The following is a 12,385-nucleotide window of genomic DNA, read 5'->3' on the forward strand; positions in this document are numbered from 1 at the left end:
TGTCTCTTTGCCTCTCCCTTGCTCATGTGCTTGCTCTCTATTTCTCATTCAAAATAAACAAATAAACATTAGAAAAGAATATATTTATGGTATATTAACACATTCCCACAAAGAAGACACCCTATGCTGCTGCATTTTGGAATGTGCTATGTCCCAGAACAGGAGAGAGAAGGAGCTAAAAGTAAAAAAGGGACATTCTAGCACAGGGTGGCCTGGTGTTTGGAATGGCTGTGATCAGATTCATGTTTGAGAATCCTTCTTCTAGCTACCTTGTGGGGAATAATTAGAAGGCAACATATCTGGACAGAAGGAAAACAGTTGATGCCTATGTTCGTTTCCTATTGATGCTGTAAATTACAGCAAACTTAGTGACTTAAAACGTCATTAAGTGTGTTCTCTTACAGTTCCGACATTCAGAAATCTGAAATGGGTCAGGAAGGCTGTATTCCTTCTGGAGGTTCCGTTGCCTTTTCCAGCTCTAGAAGGCTTGCTGTGTACCTTGGTTCATGACGTCTCATTACTCCTGCCTCTGCTGCGATCATCACATCTGCCTCTCTCTCTGTCCCTCCTGCTCCCCTTTTATAAAGACATGTGATTATACTGGGCCTACTCAGATAATCCAAGGTAACCTCTGTATCGCAGAATCCTTAATTACATCTGCAAAGTCCCTTTTGCCACATCAGGTAACACATTCATAGAGTCTAGGGGTTAGAATGTGGACATCTTTGTGAGTGGGCATTATTTGGCCTACAACAAGGCTTTTAAAATGTCCAAGCAAAAGAGACGTGGGAGAAGTGGGTAGATTGGAGAGATATTCAAGGAGTGGAATTCAGATTTGGTGATTGGCTGGTTGCATATATGGAATAATAGAGAAGAAAGTCCAACAAGACCCCATGTTTTTTAACTTGATCAATTGGAAGGGATGGTGGCTGCCATTTTCTGAGGTAGGTCATGCAGAGAAGCGGATTTGGGGGAAGTGAGGAGAAAAATGAGGTCAAGTTTGTCAGTTGACAGGTAAATGTGCAGGTCTGCAGCTCAGGAAAAGCCCTGGAAACTAAACTAAAGGTGTGTATTTGGAAATCATGAGGGAAAATAAAAGATAATTGAACAATGTAAAGTGGCAAACCTATTTCCTCCCACTAATCCCCACTCTTTCTCTCTGTTTTCTTCCCTCCTAGTCTCTGCCCCATGCTTTGGACTTGGTAACTACTCAACCTTTTTCTGATCTTTAGGGAAGCACTGATTCTATGTTACCCCAAATAAATGCTACTGCCAACACCCTTGTTGAGAGAGTCCCTGGCATTTCTAAGGAATGGAAAGAAGGGAGGAAAAAAAGTAAATGCTCAGAATAATGTGTAACAGACGGGGTGAATATAGACCGGGTGGTTAAGAAGCCTTTTCTGTTCCCGCCTCTTATTCTTAACCCAAAACCGTCCTCTCGGTAGCAGCCATCAAAACAATCCAAAAGAGAGGAGAGAGGTCAAGTAGAACATTCTCCATTCCCCATTAGCAGGGAGGTGAGCCCCTCTGGGAGCCGTGCTGGGCCATCCTCTTCCTCATGTGGGACCATCACAAATTAGGCATAGACAAGACTTCCATATGCAAGCGAGTGTTGAGTTATAGAGGGAGCTCCGTGTGTTTAAAATATCAGTTCATCATCCTTTGTGTTGAGTTTCTGCAGGTTTAGCCACGTGAGTTGACGTGTCTTAGGGCCCAGGAGGTGAAAGGGATGGAAGGTGCCTGCAAGAACAGTGCCTCTGAAGCAATAGGTGGAAAGACACCATAGCTCCTATGGTTTCAGTGGATTCTGAAAAATCTGAAATCAGATTCAGATCTCGGCTTAGACTCTTATCTAGTGTATTGCTACACCATCTTTATGCCCAGCTACAAATCACATTTCCTGCAACAGCAGGCCCCCAAAAGCATCACAACATGAAAGGGGAAAACAAACTTCTAGGTTTTACTCCATAGATGTTCTGTGACTGGACCAGGACCAGTATGATCGCTGGGCAGGGTGGGAAAGTGTGCACAGCTGTGCTGGCTCTGTGTAAGCGAAATCAAGGGTTCCTTTCACCGGCACTAACTTTTCCTCCGATGGTCCTCACACTTCGCCTGCTAGGTCTCCAACATGGCGTCTCAGTGGTCCTCAACCCTAAAACATATAAGAAACTAGGGAGCTTACAAAAAAAAAAAAAAAAAGCAGATGTCTGCATCCATTGCAGACCAACTGAGTCAAGATCTCTGGGATTCAGATCCAGGCATTATTGTTTTTCTAAAATGCCTCCAGTGTGATTTTAACGTTCCCAGGTCCTGAGAACCACTCAGAACCTTAGGAAGAAATGCTGTGTGGTACAACTGGTGAGGGAGAATGAGCTCCCCAGAGACTGGTTTCTAGTGTGACAGCAACTAGAAAGATTGGCCTAACGTCCCTCCGCTGATCGCCAACTCTGAACGACCACGGCCAATAACTCCCATCAGAACACGTAGAGCCGCTACGGACACCGTCATTCCCCCCCCTCCCCGCCCCGAAAGGAATTCTCTCCCTCTGAAACAAAAGAATGAACACACTCATGAGAATTCTTTCTGATTTTTCTGGTGGTTAAATAGGAAATCAATTACTTCTTATCTGGCGTGTTTATCATCTCCGGAAGGGCTTTGTCATCCGTCAGCATTCAGGTCTCTCCAACACCGACCCAGTGACACAGACAGGAGATGGCATCTCAGAGTCCATTTGCTGGCCTCTTCCTACAGGTTTATGCCCTGCCTGGCGCAAACTTGGACCCTTCCCCTACTCCTGTAATGGAAATAAAAGAAAAATAAGGCCAAGCCCTTGCCTCAAGAGAAACTCCAATTTAAATGGAAAATTAAGGGGTGCCTGGGTGGATCAGTTAATTAAGCATCCGACTTCAGCTCAGGTCACGATCTCACGGCTTGAGTTCAAGCCCAGCGTTGGGCTCTGTGCTGACAGCAGAGAGCCTGGAGCCTGCTTCGGATTCTGTATCTTCCTTTCTCTCTGCCTCTTTCTTGCTCACACTCTGTCTCTTTCTCTCCAAAATAAATAAACGTTGAAATAAAATTTTTAAATAAATGAATGGAAAATTAAAACAAAAATGTACAAAATGTTCACCAAGACATCATTCCCCTCAGTTCAAGGAAGCACCAAAAGATGGTCAATGGCAGACACAAAACTTGGCGCTTGAGTTCAGACACAACACATTACTCACTTGGGTAATGAGTAACAATGATGGAACATTTTCAAAGAAGGATGGATCTGGTCTGAGTTTTAAAGAATAGACAGGATTTGGACTCACTGAGAGGAGGCAGCACAGCCTTACTGATAAAAAGAATCCTGAGAGAATCAATGCAAAGGGCCATTATTGACTAAAAGGCCTGTTTCTCTGTTAATCATTTTCGGATGTAGCATTTGGGAACAGCCTCCTCGAAGCCACACGTTTTCTCCCTTCAACACAATCAGATAGGTTTTGCCATGTTCTTTTTCACATCACTGGTTTATTGTGTCATTGTTGTTGTTTTCACGTGGCCTACTAGGGTCATCCCTGAAGAGGGCCCGGCAGGCCTCCGGCAGTGGTTTGTGTGGCAAGAGATCAGATAACGTTGCTCTTTGCCCCTGAGACGCGGTAGAAGGTGCTTCCTGGGGGACAAGAGGGCTTCTTCGCGCGGAGCTGGGCACCCCAGCCTGCGCCTTAGCACAGAGGATTTCAGCCCTCTGCGACTCCCTAAGTCGTCTGCGCAGCGGCAGCCTGCTGCTTCACAAAACAGTGATAGTGATCCATTTCTTGAATTTGTAATCCCTCTATGTTTTGTCACTGATTGTGAAGAGCTTTGTGATGCAAACTATACAATATAAAATGATTGGGGGATGCATGCGGCCTCCGCACTCACCTGAAGGGTTTCCTTCCTTCCAGCCCCGGCCCCCTCCCCATTTGATAGAACTGAGAAATCCAAAAGCTGAGCAAGACCTTCCCTCTTTTGTACTCTAGCCGGTGAGAATTCGGCAAAGCAAGATGAAGCTCCCCTCTTAGGCCAAATGTAGAAACTCCCTTCCCAGGGTCTGGGGGTAATGAAACCCAAGGTGTGCTCTGCAGAGCCAAGCACTTTTCTCCTTGAGCCGTCAACCCCTGTGCACAGCAAGGGAATTTTAGCCCATTATGTTTCTGATTCATTTGCACTTAACTCATCAAGATATTGTTTTGTATGAGCTGTTTGATGTCCGAAGCACCTTATGAGCCTTTTTACGACCCTTTTATCTGAGAAGCTGAGAATTATGCCTAGCCAAGAATAAACAGAACTCAAAGGTTCGAGCTCAGTTCAAAACGTGGACCCCTATTTAGGCAAAGGCTACATAGTCCGTCCTTTCTGAGTTGTGCAGTGTTTAATCAAAAAGAGACCGAGGGGCATATAAGACAAGGAAAAGAGGGACCCCGGGTCCAAACTGCTTTCCTTCGGTCCTGGGAATGGTTGGCATTAATGAGCATGGAAAAATATATCTTCGTTTGTACCCAGCCTATTTCTGAAGTGAGGTATAGTGATAAGCAGATTTCATTTTTTTGTTGTTTCCTAAGCAGCGATTCTTAATCAGACGAATGAACTTGTTTGTACTAGTTAACTTTGCTGGAGTTTAGGAGTTGTATTTAAAACAGATTTTATCCTACAGTGATATTAATTTGATAGGATCCATGATCTGTAAACCATTGGTTATCTTGGTCTCTCCTGATAAGGAAAAAAAGTGCGGAGGATTTCCAGTTGGTGAGCACATTTGGGCAGAATCTTTCACACGTCACAAATTGCAGATGGGAGGCAGTGATCTCGAACATGCAGTCACATTGCGTGACCATCTGACACCTTCCATTTAGAAAAATAATACTTTCCTCCCTGCATACGCTCCCTGCTGCAACCAGCACCAAAAATTATGCCTGGGAGCGCCGTTCCTCCCAGACCGGGGTCTTAAATATTTCTTAGGCGGCTTTTAAAAGATTCATATTGCGGCAGCACCTAGCCCACACCCTAGTCACCCTTAGAAAAATCCTGAAAAGGCGACTTCTGAAAGATGCAGCTGATAACAAAAACATCCACAAAGAACAAAAGGGGTGGGGGTGGGGGAAGTAGAAGGAGACGAGAAAATTACACCAGACACATTTGTAAGGTGATTTATTCTTGTCTTCTGTGTGATTCAAGCATATTCACGTTAAAGTCAATGGACTTCTTTGTCGGCTCATTTCTAAGCGGCTTCACAGTGGCATAGAATTTCGCAGTCCCCAGGAGGGGAACCGGAGTCTCTGGGATTGTATATAACTCGCTCATCTGCCAGTGTTCTGCACTAACCCTTGCTCATTTAAGACAAGGAAGAGCATCTCTGCCTGGCCTCTTTCCCTGTACATTTAATGACCCCTGGCAATAGCAAAGGCAGTGATTTCCGACAGACATGTTCAAGCAGAGAGGTTTTTAACCAGAAATTCAGAATTCTGATAGAATGTCCAAATGGGCACAGCTTATTTGCTGATAAACAAAGGCCATGACAAATCCTGTATCCAATTTCTGTATACACACACACACACACACACACACACACAGAGGTTACATGACTCTATGCACAGACACACAGACACACACAGACACACACACACACACACACACACACACACATGCAGAGCATGTGTGACTATCCCTTCTTCTTTCCCAGAATGAAAGCAAATACGCTTTTATAACCCGCTAGGTCACCAATACCAACTTTGTAAGAGTGAAGAGGCCTGAGCAGCTGCTGGCCCACGAGAACTGACCCTAACCTGTTTTCTTAGGATCCTTTGGGGAGACGGGATGGGGGAAGGGATATCTCTCTATGATCACAGAACAAAGGTGGCCAAAACAACCACCTGCTTTTAAAAAAATACTACCTTCTTCTCATTTTCACACTGCCCTAGGTTTCGGGGGATTTCCCAGCAGCAGCAAATGAATGATTTTAAGGTTGTGTGTGTTAGGATTTAACCAAAATGTTTAAAAGGAGAGAAACTTCTTTTTTAAATTAAAACCAAGGGTACTTACAAGATGAACACCCTACTCTCTTTTCTTATAGAAAAAGGAAGCAGGTAACCTGATAATTATGTATAATCATAACACCACCTTACACTTTTATAACGAAGGGAAAGTGCTTGAAAAGTTGCTTCATCAGAGAAGTAGACAGAGAAGTTTGTTCTCAAGAAAGCTCTCGAGTCAACTGCAGAGGATTTGCCTTATTTTCCTGCAGCTTTTAAGAAACACAGAAGCTACACTCATTTGTAAAATCAGCTCCACTTCTGTGTCCAAGGGACAAGAATAGCAATAGAGGACTTTAAAAAAAAGAGCAGTGGATAAGAGTCTGACACCTTAGCCCGCTCAGCCATCCTGACACCAAAAGAGCAATGGATAAGAGAATGCTGTTTTGATCAAGGCCGTCTCTGAAAAATCCATTGCTCCATCGTTTCTGTACAAAATTTTAGGCTGTCGTAGTTCCGACCAGATCTCTTTTAAAGTCTGTAGTGACGGCACTCTTTGTCTTACAGTTTACTTCTCATTATCTCTCTCCTTGTTTCTACTTGCACGTGTATATTCACACAAACATACATATTTGCGTGCATGCAAGCAATTTAATCAGGTAATGTGTGAAATACCAAATGAAATAAACCTCCCTCCTCAGACAATCTGTCCAAAGGATTTACACATACCATGGCTTGGTAGTAGGTTTGAACACTGTTTTGACTGTTGGTTGAATGAATGAATGAAGCTTGATGGTTTCATTAGGTATCAGTTGTAGATACAACCGGTTTGAACAGTGTTTTGACTGCCTGATGGTTTCATTAGGTGTAGATATAACCCCAGCCCATTTGTCTACCAGACACCTATTAATCTTTACACCATGACTTTAACCTCATCACTAACTCAGTGACAAGGTATATTGTCTTATTCAGATCAATTAAACAAATGAAATGCCTAATTCCTAAAAGCTCCATGTAATTAAAGAAGTAATGATTTGGGCCTGAACTATTGTCTCTATTGTCCAGATAATGGCCAGTTCTTGATTTGATATTGAACTCGGGAGATCAGTCATAACAGGGAGATAATAATGAGAGTTCACATTGGTTGAGCACTTATGATATACCGTGCATAGTTTTCAATACTTTAAATGTATTTGAGCAAAGTCCGCTTACCGTTTTTTACAGATAAGGAAGCTTAGACACAGAGAAGTTATTTTCTCAAGATGGCATAGTTAATGGGTAGTAGTAGTCACAGGCCCAGTGTTTGAGCGCTGGCAGACCAAGTCCACCACACATGCTCTCTGTCTCCATGTAAGCTGCCTCCTGGTGCATTCCGCTCACCTATTAGTACTTGGAAGGGTTGTCTCTCCAGGTACAACTCTAATTAGGAGGAAACAACATGGTACAGAAGAAATTCCTCATATTGGTGTTAAGGATGTGGTAGTTAGTATACTTTACAGATTCAAATCTATTATCTTAATGAGAGAAGCATTTTATGCAAAGAATGGTAGAGCAGAAAGATGGAAGGAATCTAGGTTCTCTGATATCACCCAACCCAACCCCAAGGGCTCTCCTCAGACTCTGGGTTTCCAGAGATGTTCCAGGTATGGGACCTGAGTGCCCTTACCACCTTTATGATATTATTTGTTATGCTGTATTATTGACCTATTACATTTAAAGTTGTATACTCCATTGAGTGTAGAAAAACCGCATTTACATCCTCTATTTAATGGTTGTTAATTCCCCGTAAAGGGGTGTCGATATTTTTGTCTAGTATTTACTTAACCATCATGATATGTTAACTGATAAAAGGAATTACACATCAGGGATTTAAACCATAACAAGAAAAAATGCAACACTACATGAATGTTAATGGAGGTACTTTTTATTACAAAGCTTAGTGCTAGAGGTAGATTCAGCCTTTTGTGTGTCTTAAAAAACGGCTTATGTGAATGAGAATACATCTAAAATCATCAGCAACATATCTTAAGAAGAGAGGTAGAAAAGAGTAACATTTGTATTGTGATTACTGTGAGGAGCATTTGCCAAATCGGAACTCAAAGTGTCCTACCCAATGTGTCATGGCATTCTCAAAACTGAAAAAAATAAATGTGATATAAACTTAAAATAAACCCTAAGGTAGAACTAATGACTTGTCAACTTTATTTTTATTTTTTTTAATTTTTAAATGTTTTTAATTTATTTTTGAGAGACAGAGAGAGACAGTGCGAACAGGGAAGGGTCAAAGAGAGAGAAGGAGACACAGAATCTGAAGCAGGATCCAGATTCCGAGCTAACTGTCAGCACAGAGCCCGACACGGGGCTCAAACCCACAAACCACAAGATCATGACCTGAGCCAAAGCCAGACGCTTAACCAACCGAGCCACCCAGATGCCACAACTGTATTTTTAGTTGAAGCCATTTTGTGGTGGCTTTTATAAGGACAGATTCATACAACATTCCATATCTTTCCCTTCAATTTGTTCAGACAATCAAACAGAAATTCCTTAATATTAAATTGAATAGATGCCAAACAAACTTTGGGCAGATGCTTTACCACCTCTTCTTTGATAAAAAACAAAAAAGGTGGGGAGTAGTATTCACTATCATTCATTCAACAAATACGTACAGAGTTTCTGTTATGTAGCAATCACTATATTAGGGACACAACACTAAATGAAACAGACAAAAACGCCTGTCCATATGGAACATACATTCTAGTTGAAGGAGACAGACAATTAACAAAGCAAAATAAGTGAAAGAAGTGTTAATAAGAAGTGGTATAAAGAAAAAAACAGGAATAGAGAATGAGGAATGCCTCTGAGAAGAGGGTGTGTTGTTTTAAATAGGAAGCTCACCAAAAAATGGCACTTAGATAATGACCTGAAGGTAGTGAGGTGCCAACTCTGTGGATATCCAAGAAAAGAGTATTTCAGGCAGAAGAAATTGGCAAATGCAAAGGCCCTGAGGCAGCAGCATGCCTGACATTCCCAAGCATCAGCATGGAGATCACTGGAGCAAAGTAAGCAAAGGAGAGGCATTGTAGCTGAATGTAAGATCCTTGCGGTAACAGGGACAACGTGGGCAGGGAGGACCTTGAAAGCTTTTGAGATGACCTTGGCTTAAAATACTGTTATAGAACTGGGCTTGAGAAAAAAAAAAAAAAGACCCTATGGCCATCCTTTGGTTATTATATATATTTTTACTTTGCTTCTTGTGTGGTTGGGGTCTGTTAAGTACAGGCAGGAAAATAAGACTGTGCATCATATATCAGATGAAACGGACATGATCAGCTTGAAATGAAATCGGTCTAATTAGTTATTTTTTCTTCACCATAATTCTATGTAGCTTTGCAAATTAAATTTTTCTTCATGACTGTTTTTAGACCTTGTATGAGCTTTTATTTTTGCATTGCCCCCAAATCCTTTGGGATTTTTATAAATTTTAATCCAATAATAATACTAAATTGGTTTTAAGAAAGACTTGCCCTCCCCCTCTCCAGTTCTCCTTAAAAACAATCCTTCTTTCTTTTACCTGCTTCTCTCGGCATTTCTCTTCACATTTATAAAAATTTTTCTGTGGGGGAGGTGCCTGGGTGGCTCAGTTGGTAAAGCGTCCGACTTAAGCTCAGGTCATGATCTCACAATTCATGAGTTCGAGCTTCATGTTGGACTCTGTGCTGACAGCTCAGTCGGGAGCCTGCTTTGGATTCTGTGTCTCCCTCTCTCTCTTTGCCCCTCTCTTGCTCACACTCTGTCTCTCCCTCTCTCAAAAGTAAATAAACTTAAAAAAAAAATAAAATTTTTTCTTAGGTTGCTCTCTTTGTCTATGAGTTCTCCCTTTCTGATATCTGCCAGTTTACCCCATGTCAATATAATTAAAACAAAAACAGAGCTAAATAAAAAAAGTCAGTGTTCACAGTACTATGTACTATAGATTGAAATAATTACTGTGATTATATTTTCTTTCTAGTACAATTGCCCCTTTCTGGAACTTATTTTTGCCTTTGTCTTTTACCTGAATAGCTTTGTAGAAGCAAAGTCTTAACTTTTTCAAACTACGCCTTTGAGGTCAGCATATATTTAAAACTAGTTATGTATTTTTTTCAATCGCTGAAACATAACTGAAACTCTAGCAATCGTCTCTTCACCTGCCCCATTTTTTTTTCTAGGAATTTTCTTCCTAGAATCCTCAGTTTTTCTTCTTCATTCAAAGACTGGCTTCTCTTTAGGCCTGTGACAAAAAAGTCATCCTGAAATTTCACTTCCCAGTCCTCATTACATCATGTACTTGGCGGGGCGGGGGGTCACCTGGGCCCTCATCTTCCTTTTCTTTGTGGTTGTGCCAAAGTACATCCTCTGGTAATTTATGTAAAACTAATTAATTAATTGATTGATTGATTTTTAAACAAGATATACGGAAGATACATAAGAAATGGCTTTATTCCATGTTCAAGCTCTTGATGGTTTGATTAGGTAGAAAATTCTGGATTGAAAATGACATTGTGCAAAGAATTTGAAGTCTTTCTACCCCCAGGTGTCTGCCTTTCCCAATGCTTCACCTGAATATGGTAATTTCATTTCAATAAATTGTGGTGAGTGTCTTGAACCTCAAATCTCATATTCTTCAGAGAATTTGCCTTTTCATTAATCAATTACTTCACTCTGTTTTGTCTGTCATCTTTTCTAGAAGTCCTATTGAAAGAGTGTTAGATCTTTTGGATTGATCCTTTATAGAGAGAGATGTTTTTCTCATATTTTCCCATTTTTTAAATCATTTTATCTTACTTTTGAAGATATTTTCATAATTTTATCTTTAACTTCTGGATATTTTTCATCTCATTTTATAGATACTCCTTATTCTCCCTTTTATGTCTGAGGATATTTATTGGAGTTTTTATATTTTTTTGGTGGTGACAGTGATGGTGATTGTGGTAGTGGTGGTGGTGGTGATGGCGGTGACAGTGGTGGTGGTGGTGGTGATGGTGGAGCTCAATTGGTTGATTTGTTGATTTTTAGTATTTTCTTCTGTCCCCATCATTATCTCTATTTCTTTAAAGTTTATTTTTTGTTTTATTTTTAAAATTTTTCTTTTAAACTTTCACTAAAAATAGGGTTACATTTATCTCAGTTTCTGTTTACATTTAAGATTCATGGTAGTAGTGCATGTTTGAACATTCTGTCTCATTAGACGAGGTTGTATATCGGCAAGCAATGCTCCTGAGTCCTGAAGCTCCACCGGCTAGTTCATTCAGAGAACAGCCCGAAGTCGTCCACCCGGCCAAGGGTAATGTGAAGGAAGCCAACATCACTGGGCAAGAAGAAACTCCTGGAGTCTGATACCGGTAATGTATTTCTGTGTGTGTGTGTGTGTGTGTGTGTGTGTGTGTGTGTGTGTGTGTGTGTGAATGTGTTTCTAAGCACCCCTGATTTTCAGACTATCTTCAACCACACCCTGCACTGAGAACTCCAAATCCCAAGTAATTAGAGGTTCTCAAGTGCAAATCAGCTAACTTTTTGTTACAAGACCTTTAGATTAGCATTTGACCCCATCAAATGTCATTTGTCAAAATATATTACAACCCTTCACCTGCTACTATCTTCTGTCTTTTTATCTTTGCTCTTACAAGTCTATTTTATTCCATTATTATCTTTTTAGAAGTGACTTAGAGGAAGAGGAGATGGTATGATCATACAACATCTCGGATTTATACCTATAATTTTTATTTTTGACATTAAAAATTTCGTTCTCACTTTCTTTCTAAAAAATAACAAATCTGAGAATATGTTGTTTTGATTTGGTTTCAGATTAAATAATTGCTAACAGAGCAGTTACTTATAAACATTTATTTGCATGTAGTGAATATAATGAAAGCATTCTGTAATTTAATGATTACAGTGTAGTTATTGATTCATCAATTACTGAATTAGAGCTTACTCCAAGCATCAGGGAAATATTTTACCGTGTTTATACCAAGAACTCTCCTCTTCATTCTATAAAATGATAGAGCCTTTTTTTTCCTTAGGGGGAGTGCTTTTAGTTCGTATTTTAGCCTCATTAATATTAATCTCCTTAGTTCTAAAAAGCCATATTAAAATAATTTAAATAAACAGTCTAATAGGAAGCTGCTTTGAGTTTTCTAGCTGAAATGGATTCAGGACTAGTTACCACTAAGGTTATACCAACTGTATAACATTGGGTCCTCCATGAAAATATGTATCCTTCTTTGGTCAGCATAGCATACGTTCCCTGAAGGTCAGGGCACTGAACTTTCCTTGCTAAGATCTTACCATCCAAAGAAAGATTTCTTCGTGGATTTTTTTCTCCTACTGACCACAGATTGTTTTGAAAAACA

Source organism: Suricata suricatta, chromosome 14 (assembly GCF_006229205.1).
Source record: "Suricata suricatta isolate VVHF042 chromosome 14, meerkat_22Aug2017_6uvM2_HiC, whole genome shotgun sequence".
NCBI classification, from domain to species: domain Eukaryota; kingdom Metazoa; phylum Chordata; class Mammalia; order Carnivora; family Herpestidae; genus Suricata; species Suricata suricatta.